The sequence below is a fragment of the Pan troglodytes genome, chromosome 10 (genome assembly GCF_028858775.2).
Source record: "Pan troglodytes isolate AG18354 chromosome 10, NHGRI_mPanTro3-v2.0_pri, whole genome shotgun sequence".
In the NCBI taxonomy this organism is placed as follows: Eukaryota; Metazoa; Chordata; class Mammalia; order Primates; family Hominidae; genus Pan; species Pan troglodytes.
This window is the reverse complement of record NC_072408.2, coordinates 63124989-63139096: the sequence shown is the minus strand read 5'-3', so window position 1 is coordinate 63139096 and position 14108 is coordinate 63124989. Positions and strand designations below refer to the sequence as shown.

Sequence of the window (14108 nt, the reverse complement as noted above, 5' to 3'; positions counted from 1 at the left end):
ATTTTAATCTTACCACCTTCTACCTGTGTGTGCTGTCCACCCTCAAGACAGAGAATAGCCTGTATTCTACCAACCGGCAATCACTAGCCTACAACACCAAATCCACAGTTTCTTTGGTATCCTTTGTGCCAGGGAGTTGGGTGCTGAACAATCTACCTGTAACATTCCCTTGCCTTCATATCCCAAAGCTCTGCAAGCAAAGAAGAGTTCTGGTGGGCAGCTAGGGCCATTTGTTGTAGTCCAGAGGAAGAGAGCCATCAGTATCTTCTATGCTGTACTCGTACCTATTTAATCCAATCTGCTGGCACCAGTCTATTATATTCTACAGTTTGCCCCCACTGTAACTACGTAACAACCACCTCTATTACAACAGTGATTATAAGGCATTATCTGAGAGGGTATATCCAAACTGTACCTTGCAAAGGGACTTCTATCTGCAAAGAATACTAAGAAAACATATTATGAGAAAGTCACAATAGGTACCCAGAGAAGCCAATCTCTAGGTTAACCAACTACTTTCCTGTCCATTTCTCCTTATAAATGTGAAAGGAGAGCCTACAATGAAGAAATCCTGGAAGGGCATCTCCCAGCTCTGAGACTCTCTGATGCTATGAATTCAAGTTATTCTGTCCATGACTGGGTCTGGAGGTCACTGTGTAAAATCTACGCTTCTAAATAAATGTTATGATATCTCAGCATACTATACCATACTTATAACATGTATGCTTATAACAGCATACTATACCATATAGTATAGTTCCCAAGAAAAGGGAATGTTTTCCCCCCCCCAAAAAAGGAAAATTCCCGTTATCTAATATATAAAACAAACTTTTTTGATGATTTAAAGTGACTATGTGTTGTGAACTGAGTAGACAAGGCAGGAAGGAGTAGTGATGTTCCTGAGTTCCTGCTGAATTCTGACAACGTGCCAGCACTTTGATTTCTCTGTCAAAATGGGTGGGATTTGATATCTAAAAAAGTATACCATTACATATCTAAAAGTATATTGTTACATGGAATATGGAAGCCACTGATTTAATTCTGGAATGTCCGTCAACATGACAGCCACCTAAACTCCTCTGAGGCATTGTAAACGGTTAGGAAAATTGACCTTTCTACACACTAAATCTGGCTTCAGTGGCTCTCCTGAACTCTAAGGGAGTTGGGCAGGGGCAGCCTGAGCTCCGGCTGTGAGCATAGCTCAATTGATGTGTAGTTAGAATGTTCATGGAAGGCCCAGGCTTGCTACTTCCCATTCCTTTATTTTAAATGATGTAGTGAGCCAGGCGTGGTGGCTCATGCCTGTAATCCCAGCACTTTGGGAGGCCGAGGTGGGTGGATCACTTGAGCCCAGGAGTTCAAGACCAGCCTGGGCAACATGGTGAAACCCTGTCTCTACAAAAAATACAAAAATTAGCCAGGCATGATGGTGTGTGCCTGTAGTTTCAGGGGAGGCTGAGGTGGGAGAATTGCTTGAGCCCAGGAGGTGGGGGCTGCAGTGAGCTGTGATTGCACCACTGCACTCTAGCCTGGGTGACAGTGCCTACATAAATAAATAAAAAGAAAGAAAGAAATGATGTAGTGAAAATATAGTTACATAGCACTTATACCTAGACTACTTAAAGTGACCTAGTAATTAAACTTATATAGTTCATCAACCAGCAAAGATTCCTAGTGCACCACACTCATTATAGAGCAGGGAAGCATCGCTGCCACCCTCAGGGATTCCTCTTGCATATCTCTGTGTTCTGTCCTCCACACACCCATCTCTTTAGTCATCTATTGATTTTATTCAATTTTCCTGGTGGTTTCCCCAGTGTATTTTACCTGAAAGGTACGAGAGGAAAAAGGAAAAGCACAACTCAAAATGGTTGACTATTCCATTCTTTGTTTTCTTCAAAAAGTGTAAAGTCATAAAGATGCCATAGAACCACTAAATTCATTGTCCTTTGTCACCTCTCAGCCAATAATAGTCATTGATATACTCTCCATACCACAAATTTAAAGTTTTTTGTGAACTGTACATGCAATAGCCAAGTTTATTTTAACTTTAGTCATTACTGGATCCCAGAGATTTTCTTTCTCTTTTTTGGCATATAGATTATTTATGTCACTTCAGTATGCCCAGTCCACAGATGAGATCTTCTGAGGGACTGCTTCTGGAGCTGGCCCTCTTGTGTGATTGAATTAGTCAGTGATGGTTCTCAGGACTAGATTAGACTGTTACTCTTAAAATAATTACTTAAAAAAAAAAAAACAACTTCCATAACTTGAAAATTTTGTGGCCAGGTGTGGTGGCTCACGCCTGTAATCCCAGCACTTTGGGAAGCCGAGGTGGGTGGATCGCTTGAGGTCAGGAGTTCGAGAGCAGCCTGGCCAACATGGTGAAACCCTGTCTCTACTAAAAATACAAAAATCAGCCGGGCATGGTGGCGCACGCCTGTAATTTCAGCTACTCAGGAGGCTGAGGCAGGAGAATTCGCTTGAACCTGGGAGGTGGAGGCTGCAGTGAGCCAAGATGGCACCCACTGCACTTCAGCCTGGGCAACAGAGCAAGACTCTGTCTCAAAAAAAAAAAAAAAAAGAAAAGAAAGGAGAAAAAGAAAAGAAAAATTTGCATGTAAGACTTATATGAAAATACATACATTTATTTTGCAGAATAATGATCTAGAGCAGGACTGTCATTTTAACTAAAGTTATTTTTGGCCAGGTGTGGTGGCTTATGTCTGTAATCCCAGCACTTTGGGAGGCCGAGGCAGGTGGATCACGAGGTCAGGAGTTCAAGACCAGCCTGGTCAATATGGTAAAACCCCATCTCTACTAAAAATACAAAAATTAGCTGGGCATGGTGGTGCATTCCTGTAATCCCAGCTACTCAGGAGGCTGAGGCAGGATAATTGCTTGAACCAGGACGCGGGAGGCAGAGGTTGCAGTGAGCCAAGATCGCGCCACTGCACTCCAGCCTGGACTACAGAGCAAGACTCTGTCTCGAAAAAAAAAAAAGTTGGCCAGGCACAGTGGCTCACACCTGTAATCCCAGCACTTTGGGAGGCCAAGGCGGGTGGATCACAAGGTCAGGAGTTTGAGACCAGCCTGGCCAAGATGGTGAAACCCCATCTCTACTAAAAATACAAAAATTAGCTGGGCATAGTGGCAGGCGCCTGTAATCCCAGCTACTCAGGAGGCTGAGGCAGGACAATCACTTGAACCTGGGAGGTGGAGGTTGCAGTGAGCCGAGATCATGCCACTGCACTCTAGCCTGGGTGACAGAGCAAGACTCTGTCTCAAAAAAAAAAAGTTAGTGGATATAAAAATTGGTGTTTTTGGCCGGGCGTGGTGGCTCATGTCTGTAATCCCAGCACTTTGGGAGGCCGAGGCGGGTGGATCACGAGGTCAAGAGATGGAGACCATTCTGGCCAACATGGTGACATGCGCCTGTAATCCCAGGTACTCGGGAGGCTGAGGCAGGAGAATCACTTGAATTTAGGAAGTGGAGGTTGCAGTGAGCTGAGATTGCGCCACTGCACTCCGGCCTGGCGACAGAGTAAGACGCCGTCTCAAAAAAAAAAAAAAAATTGGTGTTTTCTTTGTTTGTTTTGTGTTTTAGTTTAAGGAGACACATTTCCTCATCTTAAGGACTTTTTTGCTGCTCTGATGCTGGTCATCTAGTCCATTCTTTTGCTCTAAACTGAGCCTTGCCTCCCAGTTCTTCATTGCACTTCAGATTGTGTCTTACTACAAAGAGAAAATTAGTCTGTGATCAGTTTGGATCAGAAGAACTGAAATTGTACATTTAGAATAGAAGCCAGGGATGTGATGCACACCCGTGATCCCAGCTACTCAGGAGGCTGAGATGGGAGGATCACTTGAGCCTGGGAGTTAGAGGCTGCAGTGAGCCGAGATCGTGCCACTGCATTCCGGCCTGGGTGACAGAACAAGAACCTGTCTCTAAAAAATAAAAAGAAGAAAAGAAAGAAATTTAAAGTAGGAAGGGCTACCGTTTGCTTCTGGCCAAGCTTCACCTCTAACCATAGGATCTTTTAAAAGACTAGTTCTGAGGTCCTTTACTCTGAGTAGGTATTTATGGAATAAGCCATTATGTATTGACATTAGAATCAGTTAAACATAAATTTTTTTCTCTTTTTATGCACTACTTGACATCAAAAGCAAAAAGAGGTAAGTTGGCTATAAACCTGTAGGTGAACCTTATTTTTCTTAATAGATTTGTTCCTGAGTAGCTTTGCTTCAATTAAATTTCTGTGAATCAAATACTTTTACATTAGGAAGATTGTCATTGGAAATTCTTATTCTTTTCTTTGAAAATGAATAAGCATCTTCTGTAAACTTAGATTTTCAAGATATCTAGTATTTAAACATTTTGCTTTTCCTTTAATCGAGTTATACTTATGGTTTAATTTGCTTGTGAAGACAAGGCATTTTGAAACACTTGGTTTAGTTTTGAGGTAACTGAATTGTTTCTCCCACCAGAAATGTGGATTACATGTTATAAGTCTTTCCTATTTTCTTAAAAATGAAAAAAAAAAGCCAAGAAACAACTGACGTTGGTGAAAGTCTATAATTTTCAGATCCATTGATTTACAGAAGAAGATGCCCTGAACCTCTCAGAATATTTTCTGGTGTGATTTTTTTTTAATGATTAAAAGAAATGAAGAAAATATTAAACAAGAAGATCAAACACATTTCATTGAGTGGTGTCTCATGTGTTTTTCTTGTTTGGGATCTATTTTTATAATTGATCTTTTTAGTGGATTCTTGATTGTAGTTTAACTTATTTCTCTTTTGTTTCTTTTTGATGATGCATCAATTCTGACATTTCAAAGGTACAGCTGGTCTTCATTAGATACGTGCTGTTATTGACTTTGCTTAACAAGAACAGACCATCATCGTACCACCTTGAGTTAACTCTGTGCCAGCTGGCCTTGCTCTTGAGAAGGTCATTTCTAAACAAAAGGTTATTTTTTGAAAGATTTTTAACTGGTGTAAGAATCTGGCAGCAAAATGTACTTTTACCTCTTGGTGCCACTGTATTTAATTACCCTCTCCCCATTTATCCTCCATGTCTTTCCTACCATAAGCTATTGATAACACACATGCTCATGGTTTAATTGTAAGTTGTTCAGAAACAGAAAGCTGACTGTACTGCAGGGCGTTTTTATATTTCTCTTTTGCAAGATTTGAAATAAAAATAGATTTTTGCATGAATATTACTTTGTTTTATCAGCTAGTCATCTGATATTCATCAGGACAGCAAATGGGAAGATGGGTGAAAGGTTTTGTCAAATCTATAACCACTGAAAAATCTAAAAATGCTCCCTCTCTACTTAGCAAGGCATGCTCTCATTCTACATCGCTGAAGACAACTTTCATGCTTGTCACTGAAGTGTGATGAACTATATGCAGTTGTCATTTATGTGAAGGAGGAACCAGATGCTTTTTAAGATTTGTCACCAGGTCTTATTTTTGCATTGTCTATATTGAAATTTTTTGATGTGTTTCAACAATTCCTTCTTTTTGTTCTCTGGAAATTTTTAACGAAGAATGATTGTTTCTATCAAGAGTATACGCTATAATGGACTTTGCTGTGTTGAAGACTGATGTAAATATGTCTGAAGTGTTTGGTGATATAAATTAGCAGATTTCACCCGATAAGTCAGAAATTACACTATCATCTGTGGGTACTTTTAGAATAACTGATGTTTTAACAGGGGATGTAATACGTTTGGTGAAAAGGGATGAGATAGCCAACTCTATGTGTTTGATTATAAAATGCTGACAGTGCTTCACAGCTCTCCATTTTTATTCATATCAGTGTACCATTAAATTCATCATTAGATTTTTGAAAATAGTTATTTTCCTAGCTACTGTTAATATTTATGTAAATGTTTCTATCTCATGCTCTTCTTTTATATATAATATTTCTTTCTCAGTTTTTCCTTATTATTTCTAAATTCTCTACTCTATATGTGTGTTTTTCAGTTTATTTGTTTAGGAATTCATAGGACTGTTTAAATGTTCAAGTTGTTACTACAAGGAGAATGTATTTTGATGCTTCTTTCCATTAACCTTTCTGTTAATTCACTAACATTATTAATCATTTTGTAGATTTAGTGAGGAATAATTTACTGTTTATGTTACTTGGCACATCTTAAATGATGGCAATTTAAAAATTATTTTCAAGACTTATATATTAAAGTCCTACAGTTACCAAAGAAGAATAATTGATCATCTGATAACACTAAATTAACCTTAAAATCTTTATCAGATAATATTTATCCATTCTTATTCCTTTTGTTAGAAAGATGTTGTTACAATGACAGGGATGTCTAAATTGTAAACTCTCCTTTCAAGTGAATTAATTAAACAGTGACATTGATGATACTAATAAATAAATCCAAGGATTTTTTTTAAGGGAGGTGGTTTGCACCACATAAATTCCCTAGCAAAGTGTTGTGGGGAATTGAAGAATTATAAGGCAGGGTGCTGCCTGCTCTCAAGGAGCTGCATAGTGTGGCTAGAGAGAATAGATATACTGCAAGGGAAGCAGGGGTCTAGAATTCTGTAAGAAATGCCAAAGGAAGCTGGGCGCAGTGGCTCACACCTGTAATCTCAGCACTTTGGGAGGCTGAGGCAGGCGGATTGCTTGAGGTCAGGAGTATGAGACTAGCCTGGGCAACACGGTGAAACTCCATCTCTACTAAAAATACAAAAATCAGCTGGGTGTGGTAGCATGCACGTGTAATCCCAGCTACTCGGGAGGCTGAGGCATAAGAATCTCTTGAACCTGGGAGGTGAAGATTGCAGTGAGCCGAGATGGAGATCACGCCACTGCACTCCAGCCTGGGTGACAGAGCAAGACTCTGTCTCAAAAAAAAAAAAAGAAATGCCGAAGGAGATGAGAGAAGTGCTAAAGGAGTTTGCAGGAAGCAGACACCTCCTTTTGGGATGGCCAGAAATAATGACTGAAATTTGACTTTGCATAGTCTGATAGACAAGAGCATTTCCGATGAATATAATGATAGCTTGTTGAAATGAATTTCTCCTATGATCCATTTTGACCTTTCTTATTTCCTTGTTGTTAATAGCATTTACTTTGTTTCTCGAAGCTGAAAACCTTAAGGGCATTTGACTCCTCCCTTTCCTTTGTCCATCATGTCTAATTGATGGACTCAGAGCTGCATGCTTTCACAAACATTCTCTCACCTGATCTTCACGTGAACCCTGCAAGATTGGTATTTAATGTTCTCACTTAACGGATAGAAAAACTGAGGCTAAGAACAGTTAAGTCACTTCTTCAGTGTCCCTAGCTACTGGTTGTTGGAGCTGGTATCTAACAGAGAGACAGAGATCTTTCTGATGGACTCTAAATTTCATGCTGAAATGGAGAAGAGCTGAGGAGCACAGAGGAGAGAGAATAGAGAATAAAGAGGGCCAGGCGCGGTGGCTCATGCCTGTAATCCCAGCGCTTTGGGAGGCTGAGGCGAGCGGATCGTTTGAGTGCAGGAGTTCAAGAGCAGCCTTGGCAACATGGCAAAACCCTGTCTCTACAAAAAGTTTTTAAAAATTAGCTGGGCGTAGTGGCACTGGGGAGGCTGAGGTGGGAGGATCGCCTGAACCCGGGAAGCAGAGGTTGCAATGAGCCGAGAGCACACTACTGCACTCCAGCCTGGGTGACAGAGTGAGACTCCATCTCAAAAAAAAAAAGAAGAAAGCTGAGATGCCATAGGAAATGGCTGCAGAAGCATCATTGGCAAATGCAAGGAAATTATTGTGATGTACCCTCACTTAAGACTCCAGTGCATCTAAGTGTGTTAGTAACTGATTATGGAGAGCACCTTTGTGCTATTATCAGAATTCCTGGGTGTGGGAAACTTTTATAACTGTGCAACTTTTCTATCTCCACGTCAGTGCACAGTATATGGACATTTATATTTTCTACTAACACAACTGACAATCCACTCCCGTCAATTTAGTTTCCCCCAGTACCACTGTTTTGACCACTTTCACACTTCTGTCTATAGTGCTTTTGCTAAGAAGGAATCTGCTAAATTCGAATGCAGATTCTCCTGCTTTTTTTTTTTTTTTTTTGATGGAGTTTCGCTCTTGTTGCCCAAGCTGGAGTGTGATGGCGCGATCTCGGCTCATTGCAACCTCCACCCCCGAGGTTCAAGCAATTCTTCTGCCTCAGCCTCCCAAGTAGCTGGGATTACAGGCGCACGCCACCACACCTGGATAATTTTTTGTATTTTTAGTAGAAATGGGGTTTCACCATGTTGGCCAGGCTGGTCTCGAACTCCTGACCTCAGGTGGTCCACCCACCTTGGCCTCCTAAAGTGCTGGGATTACAGGCATGAGCCACCACACCCAACCCCAGATTATCCTTCTTAATTTGTGCTTCTTGCCTTTCGTATATATCTTTTTCACTTTGAGTTTCCTTGAATTAAAACTTTTTAATTCAACTCTTGGATTGCTTAGTTTTGAATAATTTGAGAGAATTTGGGCTGTTCTTGGTTTATTTAGACTGAAGAAGTACTCTCGGCAGAGTAAGAAGGAGCACTAACTGCTTCTACTTTGGAGCAAGTATCAAAGGCTGTGTTAGTCTGCTGGGGCTTCCATCACAAATGACCACAGACTGGATGCCTTAAACAACAGAAGTTAATTTTCTCACAGTTCTGGAGGCCCGAAGTTCAAAATCAAGGTGTCCGCAGGTCTGTTTTCTCCTGAGGTCTCCCTCCTTGGATTGCAGAAGGCCACCTTCTCACTGTCCTCGCATCTCTGTGCACTGCATCCCTGGTGTCTCTCTGCATGTATTAATCCTCTCTTCTTTACAAGGACACCAATCAGATTGGATTAGGGCCAACTCTAACAGTGTCACTTTAATTTAGTCACCTCTTGTAAAGGTCCTGTCTTCAAATACAGTTGCATTCTAAGGTTCTGAGAGTTAGGGCTTCAATATATGAATTTAGGGGAACACAATTCCGTCTATAACATCATGGGCCATTCCACTGAAAGGGCGTGGGTGGACAGTCAGAAACCTGGGCACAAGTTCTCACTCTGCCACTCTCTCCATGGGCCCTAAGAAAATCACTTAACCCTTCTGATCCTCAGTGTTCTAATCTGTAAAATGGGCATTATGACTACCAATCTCAGTTGAGTTTGGTTTGTTTGTTTGTTTTTGAGACAGAGTCTTGTTCTGTCGCTCAGGCTGGAGTGCAGTGGTGTGATCTCAGCTCACTGCAACCTCCACCTCCCGGGTTCAAGAGTTCTCATGGCTCAGCTTCCCAAGTAGCTGGGACTACAGGCACGCACTACCATGCCCAGCTAATTTTTGTTATTTTAGTAGAGATGAGTTTTCACCATGTTGGCCAGGCTGGTCTTGAACTCCTGAACTGAAGCTATCTGCCAGCCTCAGTTTCCCAAAGTGCTGGGATTACAGGCATGAGCCACTGCGCCTGGCCTCACTTGAGTTTTCTAGGCACTAAAAAGCTTTTGTTCATTATGAAAGCCATACAGAGGCCAGGCGCAGTGGCTCACGCCTGTAATCCCAGCACTTTGGGAGGCTGAGGCAGGCGGATCACGAGGTCAAGAGATGGAGACCATCCTGGCCAACATGGCGAAACCCCATCTCTACTAAAAATACAAAAGTTAACTGGGCGTGGTGGTGCACACCTGTAGTCCCAGCTACTTGGGAGGCTGAGGCAGGAGAATCACTTGAACCCGAGAGGCGGAGGTTGCAGTGAGCCGAGATTGCACCACTGCACTCCAGCCTGGCGACAGAGTGAGACTCCACCTCAGAAAAAAAAGTAATACAGAAAGTGACCTTGCATAAACTTAGTTTCTCATTTCTAAACAAAAATAAAATGTATCTCATAGAGTTTTTAACAAGGATTCAAGAGCTTTTGCATGCAAATTGTCTGCAAATATATATATATAGCACTTTTTATAAGCATTACATATTACCATTATTTCTCATCCTTCTTTCTTCTACATTTCTTCTGCCCGCTCTTCCTTTTTTGTCATTGCCTAAAATCCCTATTAATGAATAGTTTGGAAGAACATGGCCAGGTTTGCAGAAAGAAGAAAGAGAGATATCCTTTTCCCTCCCATAAGGACTAAAAGAGGATGTCTCTGTGCTTTGATCATTAACCATGGAGTGTTAATTTTAGGACAATCTATAACTCTCTGTCAATTTCCTACTTAACAGCTTTCAAAATTAAATGTTCTTGCTTTTCTACTAACTGTTAATCATCTGTTCTTATTGAAAGGTCTTTAATGAATATTGACGGTTTACTCCAAGTTTATAAGATTTTTGGTCTAAAGTGGTTGTCTTAGTCCATTTTCTGTTGCTTATAACAGAATACTTGAAACTGGGTGATTTATAAAGAAAAGGAATTTGTCATTTGCAGTTATGGAGGCTGAGAAGTCCAAGGTCACGGTGAGAGCCTTCTTGCTGGTGGGGACTCTGCAGAGTCCCAAAGTGGTGCAGGGCATCACATGGCAAGGGGGCTGTACATGCTAAGTCAGGTCTGTCTTCCTCTTATAGAGCCACCAATTCCACTCCCATCATAACCCATGAATCCATTAACCCATGAATCCATTAATCCATGAATGGATTTATCCATTCATGAGAGCAGACCTTTATGATCCAATCACCTCTTAAAAAGTTCCACCTTTCAATACTGCCACATTGGAGATTAAGTATCAACATGAATTTTGGAGGGGATATTCAAACCATAGCAGTGGTATCTATTTAAATCTATTTACTTTCAAATAGATAATAGCAGCAATGTTCTGTGATAGCAATTGTTCAAAGAAATTTATTAAACCTTTTTTATAGACAGTCTTAGGAAGAATACACCAAGTTAGCAAAGATAATAACTAAGAGTCTCATCAAGAGGCATGTGTGTTCCTTATATCATCAACTTCCATTTCTCCTGCCTATTTTTAAGGATATGAGTATGTGGGCTGGGTGCAATGGATCACGCCTGTAATCCCAGCACTTTGGGAGGCCGAGGCAGGTGGATCACGAGGTCAGGGGATCGAGACCATCCTGGCTAACACGGTGAAACCCCGTCTCTACTAAAAATACAAAAAATTAGCCAGGCGTGGTGGTGGGTGCCTGTAGTCCCAGCTACTCGGGAGGCTGAGGCAGGAGAATGGCATGAACCCAGGAGGGGGAGCTTGCAGTGAGCCGAGATCACACCACTGCACTCCAGCCTGTGCGACAGAGTGAGACTCCATCTCAAAAAAAAAAGAATATATGAGTTGCCCATTTTCAAAACAGGAAAGGAAAAGAAGAAAGCACACGTCCCTTTTTTTCTCACTTGTTGAAGGAAAGAGACTGAAAAATCATGAACTTACGAAAGATAGAGGAAGAGGTGCCTAAGGAGAAAGAGAATATTTAAGTAAGAGGATTAATACCTATATATGTCAGAAGAAGAAATGTAGAAATATAGTTTTTACACGGTGGAAAAGAAAAGTTTCTCTAAACTGTAGACCAACAAACTTTGCCTCATCCTTGGCAAATTTCTGGAAATGGATGAGTTACAAATGCTCTCTATAGAATGGGGATTGTTAAAAGCCAGTGTGAGTTCATCAAGAATGACTTGAACTGGACTACCCACATTCTCTATCTCATAAGACCAGGGAAATGGTAAAATAATGTGTCTGAACTTGGGCAAGCAATTAACCAGGCATTTTTTTTTTAATATTCTTGAGACAAATAGAGAAATCAATTCTAGAGGATAATATAATTGTGTAGACTCATAACTAATTGAATGATATGTGCAAAGGGTCCAAATTCATTGACTTATATTTATGAAATATGGTCTTCACTTAGCCTGACCTTATTATTAGTTGCTAATCTTACATAAAGCTATCGAGGTCATGATTCTCATATTTTCTGATTTAAGAGAGAAATAAATGCTAAATGACGGAATAGGATCCAAAATATTCATCAGATGGGAAGAGGCGAAATATTTCACATGTATTTTAAACATAAAGTTTAAATGGATATGAAATATTGTGCTGGAATTCCAAGCACTGTAAGATGGAGGAAGAATGACTTTATAGCACTACCTGTAAACAAAGCTCAATGGAAATAGCAGTGTGATGTGGCTGCCCAAAAATGCCATGAGGTTTCTGCTGTTTTAATAGGACTAGGATGTCTCAGATAAGACAAGACAGTGCCACTGTACTCTTCACTGGGCATATCTTACCACACATGATTTCCTTTCTTATCACCTCATTTTTAGAAGGATGTACACAAACCGGAACAAGGTCAGAGAGCAAGGAGACGAGTGAGGGAAATTGACATCACATCTTAAAAGGAAGAAATGGGGTTGGGCCTGATGGCTCACACCTATAATTCCAGCACTTTCAGAGGCCGGGGCGGGTAGATCATTTGAGGCCAGGAGTTCAAGACCAGCCTGGCCACGGTGAAACCCCATCTCTACTAAACATACAAAAATTAGCCAGGCATGGCAGCACATGCCTGTAATCCCAGCTACTCTGGAGGCTGTATGTAACACAAGAGTCATTTAAACCTGGGAAGTGGAGTTTGCAATGAGCCAAGATCACGTCACTTCACTCCAGCCTGGGCAACAGAGCAAGACTCCATCTCAAAAAAAAAAAAAAAGAAAGATAAGAAAAAAAGGAAGAACTTGGATACTTGGCCTGAGGAGAACTCAGAGGACAGAGATAGTTTTCATGGGAACACGCGGAGCATCCAGAGGTTGTTTGTGGTCATGAGGGAAAGAGATGTGGTGTGGAAAATACGATCTTGTGAAAAAGTAGGGATGCATTAGTTCTCAAGTCAGGAAAATGAGGAGGTGGAGTCAAGCGATGCTACAGGAGACTGTTTGCCACAAAGAGTTGCTGCTGTGCCTGCCCCAGAGCACTTGGGCCCCAAAGAAGCCACCTCTGCAGCCTCACTACTCGTCGTGGCTGGGTTTGGTCTCCACAGATGGGCTTTCACTCACATGGTGCTCACCAGTGCCCACTGCTGCCATCTGGGCCAGGTGTGGAGCCAAAACATAGAAGTGTTTCCTGTCTCCTACATGAGCTGTTCCTTCCCATCCCAAACAGCCACCAGTGGGCTCCTGGACTCCCTAAGGCATTGACTTTTAGAAAATTGGGTAGTTTGGCTGGGCGCAGTGGCTCACGCCTACAATCCCAGCACTTTGGGAGGCCGAGGCAGGCAGATCACCTGAGGTCAGGAGTTTGAGACCAGCCTGGCCAACATGGCGATACCCCATCTCTACTAAAATTATAAAAATTGGCCAGGCATGGTGGTGCATGCCTGTAATCCCAGCTACTTGGGAGGCTGAGGCAGGAGAATTGCTTGAACCCACGAGGCGGAGGTTGCAGTGAGCTGAGATCATGCCATTGCACTCCAGCCTGGGCAACAAGAGCGAAACTCTGTCTCAAAGAAAAAAAAAGAAAATTGGTTAGTTTTCTAAATTGCATTGAAAATTTTATAAATAATAGAAGCCCGAGAGAAAGCCACACAGCAAAACTTTCTCTCTCTGCCAATGAAATGTATTATTTTCAGCCACCTCTTTTTAAAAACAATATTATCTTCATTCCTGTACCCTTCATTTTGCCTTGTGTTTTTGAGAGCGTTGGTTGCCTTAAAATCAGTATCTCAAATCTCTGGCAAAGTTCCTTCTGTTTCTTTGACTCTATGACCCTGATATTTTCTAGAGGTAGCTGGTGTCAATTTGAGAAGCATCCAGAGGAGTGAATAGAAAAGAGGCCTTAGCATTAAAAAGACTAAATTTAAATCCTTGTTCCACCACTTCCTAACTGTGTGACCTTGGGCAAGTTAATACACATGCTGAGCTTGGATTAATCAGTGGAGGCTTGTAGAACACCTACTGTAATGGCAAATTCTGTGTTTGTTTCTAGCAGGAGAGATTTTAAAAAGAAGTTAAAGAAAAAATATGTGAGACTATGATATTCTCCCATATTATCAAAAACACTTATTTTCCTCAATGTAGGAATAGTGCAAGCCTGTCGACCCAGCTATTTTAGAGGCTGAAGTGGGAGCATCACACGAGCCCAGGAGTTCAAGACCAGGCTTTAAGAGA

The 14108-nt window shown here is 41.4% G+C and overlaps 1 protein-coding gene across 11 annotated transcripts in view; it reads left to right on the top strand.

The window, feature by feature from the left end:
* The window catches only part of BICD1 (BICD cargo adaptor 1), a 276282-nt gene that overhangs the window by 241573 nt on the left and 20601 nt on the right, over positions 1 to 14108 (top strand). The window lies entirely within an intron of this gene.